The sequence below is a fragment of the Bos indicus x Bos taurus genome, chromosome 3, assembly GCF_003369695.1.
Source record: "Bos indicus x Bos taurus breed Angus x Brahman F1 hybrid chromosome 3, Bos_hybrid_MaternalHap_v2.0, whole genome shotgun sequence".
Classification (NCBI taxonomy): Eukaryota; Metazoa; Chordata; class Mammalia; order Artiodactyla; family Bovidae; genus Bos; species Bos indicus x Bos taurus.
Window position 1 is genome coordinate 64,775,393 of NC_040078.1, and position 4,511 is coordinate 64,779,903.

A 4,511-nucleotide genomic window follows, 5' to 3' on the forward strand; every position below is an offset into this window, starting at 1 on the left:
CACCAGTTCACTTTCAGCAACACACTGTTACTTAATTTTCTTCTTTTTAAATCTTTCACATAGAGATTATGGCAAGTATCTAAAAGAGATCTGCTTTTCTATTTTTACTGGCCAAAACACCAGTATATAGCTTCTCTCAAGATTACTTTTTCTCCCTTTTAATGGGAAATAGGAAAAAAATCTACATTTCCTAACTTCTATTATGCATTTACTCTATTTTGATTTAGCCACAATTAAAGATCATGTCCTTTTCCTCATTTTTTACATTATTGAGCTGTTACCTTGAAGGAATAGATAATGCTCCCTGCTCTTCAAAGGGAGAGAAATAAGAAAGGACATTAATCTTAGGTGTTCATTTAAATCCTGTCCTTGGTGACGATCATTCAGATGATACTCTCTCCTGTTTTTTCAGGAGTAGAGAGACAAGTGTAAAGAAAAGTCTTAAGATCTTTCCTCCTTTGAATGCCAACATTAACAGTATATAGTTCAGTAACTGAGGCCTAGGAAGACTTTTTAAACTAGCTGATATTATTAAGAGAACTGGTTTTGGGAGACATCCTTCCATTCTTCGAATTACAAACCCCTCAAGCCAATGGGTCAAACTATGTTCATTTATGACTTTGCTAGAACTCCTAAAATAATTTTATTTTATAAATCATTCAATAAATTGATGTAGACATAACTATCATTTCACATATTAGGAAAGCAATGTGCTTCAAAAGAAATGTGGCATAGTGAAAAATGTTAAAAGAGTACTTTGTTTGTTAAATTATCTAGAAAAGACAGTTTAAAGAAGTTCATGTTTTTTTTTTAATTCATAGAAGATAAAGGTAAAGAATAAGTAGATGGATGTATATTAGTAGAACAAATTTAATGCAATTAAATACACTAAATAAAATAGTACCCTTTTTGAAATTACTGCTTTCTACATATTATTATGACTTTTATTTAAGCTGATATCCTGGTCAAGAGCAGTGAGAATTATGCTCTAGCTTTACAATTGCTATGTGAAAATACAGAATTCTTCATAAATTTGAACATTATTTTTGTTCAGGGACAATGCTAATTTTCTCTGTATTGTTCCAGTTGTAGCATAAGTGTTGCTGAAGTGAGCACTAAAGTATATCAAAATGCCCAAATCTAAAAAACTGTATCAATGGCTCAAGCAATTTTAGAAATTGATCTAAAATGAACGTGAAATATTGACGTTGTAGGACATTAGATACATTGTTTGTATGAGAACACTTGGCCTTACCTGGTGGTGCTAGTATTAAAGAACACGTCTTCCAATGAAGAAGACATAAGAGTCATGGGTTCAATTCCTCAGTCAGGAAGATCCCCTGGAGGAGGGCATGGCAACCACCTTCAGTATTCATGCCTGGAGAATCCCATGACAGAGGAGCCTGGCAGGCTATGGTCCATGTGGTCACAAAGAGTCAGACATGACTGAAGCCACTTAGCACATGCATATATGGGAGAACTACATTTCTGATAGGACACTAGAGAGGAGTTAATAGCTTATATTTTCATAATAAGAAAGAACTATGAAAAAAATGCATCTATATCTTAGAAGAAAATTTTAACAGACCTACATTTAATATTTCTAGAACTAACACCAAAAAAAGATGTCCTATTCATCAGAGGGGACTGGAATGAAAAGTAGGAAGTCAAGAGATACCTGGAGTAACAGGAAGTTTGGCATTGGATTATAAAATAAAGCAAAACAAAGGATAAAATAATGTTGCCAAGAGAATGCACTAGTCATAGCAAACACCCTCTTCCAGCAACACAAGAGATGACTCTACACATGGACATCACCTGATGGTCAATAATGAATTCAGACTAATTATATTCTTTGCAACAAAAGAAGGCAAAGCTCTATACAGTCAGCAAAAACAGACCTGGAGATAACTGTGGCTCAGATCATGAACTCCTTATTTCAAACTTCAGACTTAAATTGAAGAAAGTAGGGAAAACCACTAGACAATTCAGTTATGACCTAAATCAAATCCCTATGATTATACAATGGAAGTGACAAAAAGAATCAAGGGATTACATCTGATAGAGTGCCTGAAGAACTGTGGACAGAGGTTTATAACATTGTACAGGAGGTGGTAATCAAAACCATCCCCAAGAAGAAATGCAAAAAATAAAAATGGTTGTTTCAGGAGGCCTTGGAAATAGCTGAGAAAAAGAAGAGAAGCAAAAGGCAACGGAGAAAAGGAAAGATATATTCATCTGAATGCAGAATTCCAAAGAACAACAAGAAGAGACAAGAAAGCCTTTCTAAGTGATCGATGCAAAGTGATAGAGGAAAACAATAGAAAGAGAAAGACTAGAGATTTTGATACCAAGGGAACATTTCATGCAAAGATGGGCACAATAAAGAACAGAAACAATATGGACCTAACAGTAGCAGAAGATATTAAGAAAAGGTGGCAAGAATACACAGAAGAGCTATACAAAAAAGATCTTCATGACCCAGATAATCACAATGGTGTGATCACTCACCTGGAGCCAGATATCCTGGAATGCAAAGTAAAGTGGGCCTTAGGAAGAATCACTATGAACAGAGCTAGTGGAGGCGATGGAATTGCAGTTGAGCTATTTCAAATCCTAAAAGATGATGCTGTGAAAGTGCTGCACTCAATATGCCAGCAAATTTGGAAAACTCAGCAGTGGTCAGGGCCACAGGAATGGAAAAGATCAGTTTTCATTCCCATCCCAAAGAAAGGCAATGCCAAATAATGTTCAGACTACCACACAATTGCACTCATTTCACACACTAGCAAAGTAATGCACAAAATTCTCAAAGCAAGGCTTTAATACTACGTAAACTGAGAACTTCCAGATGTTTAAGGTGGATTTAGAAAAGGCAAAGGAGCCAGAGATCAAATTGAAAGCATCCATTGGATCATAGGAAAAACAAGAGAATTCCAGAAAAACATCTGCTTCATTGACTACGCTAAAGCCTTTGACTGTGTGTATCATAATAAGCTGCGGAAAACTCTTAAAGAGATGGGACCACTTTACCTGCCTCCTGAGAAATCTGTATGAAGGTCAAGAAACAACATTATACGTCTTTTAGTGTTGCAATATTTTTTTCTTATGGATAACAGGTAATGAAAAAATATTGAGAAACATTGCAATAGAGTTTTTAACTTTAAATTAATATTTAAAAGCAAAATATTTTGCTATAAGGAATTAAACACGTATATATTAAGATTTTCTTTTGGGTAGTTGCCATGAAATATCTGAGATATTTCTTTAAATAAACTAATTTTAATCTACTCTGTGCCAAAAAAATAAATAAAATTGAAAACATTAGAAAACATTGCTGTGAAATGTTGTATCCAGATGATAATAGATATAGATAGAAAAATGGGCTTCCTGGGTGTCTCATATGGTAAAGCATCTGCCTGGAATACAGGAGACCCAGGTTCAATCCCTGGATTGGGAAGATCCCTTGCAGAAAAGAATGGCAACACACCCCAATATTCTTGCCTGGAGAATTCCATGGACAGAGGAGCCTGGCGAGCTACAATCCATAGGTTTGAAAAGAGTTGGGCATGAATAAGCAACTAATACACACACAGATAGACAGATAGATGAATGACAGATTATAGATACGCAATTATTTGAATTTGGCAATAAGGAGTTCAGAATCTGAGCCATAGACAGCTCCTGGTCTTGTTTTTGCTGACTGTATAGAGCTTCTCATCTTTGGCTGCAAAGAGTATAATCAATCTGATTTCGGTGTTGATCATCTGGTGATGTCCATGTTAGAGTCTTCTCTTGTGTTGTTGGAAGAGGGTGTTTGCTATAACCTGTGCATTTTCTTGGCAAAATTCTATTAGCACTTGCCCTGCTTCATTCCGTATTCCAAAGCCAAATTTGCCTGGTACTCCAGGTTTTTCTTGACTTCCTACTTTAGCATTCCAGTCCCCTAAAATGAAAAGGACATCTTTTTTGGGTGTTAGTTCTAAAAGGTTTTGTAGGTCTTCATAGAACCATTCAGCTTCTTCAGCATTACTGGTTGGGGCATCGACTTGGATTACTGTGATATTGAATGGTTTGCCTTGGAAATGAACAGAGATCATTCTGTTGTTTTTGAGATTGCATCCAAGTACTGCATTTCTGAATCTTTTGTTGACCATGATGGCTACTCCATTTCAGCTAAAGGATTCCTGCCCACAGTAGTAGATGTAATGGTCATCTGAGTTAAATTCACCCATTCCAGTCCATCTTAGTTCACTGATTCCTAGAATGTTGATGTTCAGTCTGGCCATCTCCTGTTTGACCACTTCCAATTTGCTTGATTCATGGACGTAACATTCCAGGTTCCTATGCAATATTGCTCTTTACAGCATCGGACCTTGCTTCTATCACCAGTCACACCCACAAGTGGGTATTGTTTTAGCTTTGGCTCCATCCCTTCATTCTTTCTGGAGTTATTTCTCCACTGATCTCAAGTAGCATATTGGGCACCTACCGACCTGGGGAGTTCCTCT

The 4,511-nt window shown here is 36.3% G+C and overlaps 1 non-coding gene across 1 annotated transcript; it reads right to left on the bottom strand.

Moving 5' to 3' along the window:
- Positions 1-1,009: 1,009 nt before the first annotated feature.
- LOC113890579 lies at positions 1,010-1,116 on the bottom strand. Its single transcript, XR_003510543.1, has one exon. It is a non-coding gene; the product is annotated as a U6 spliceosomal RNA (small nuclear RNA).
- Positions 1,117-4,511: the final 3,395 nt, after the last annotated feature.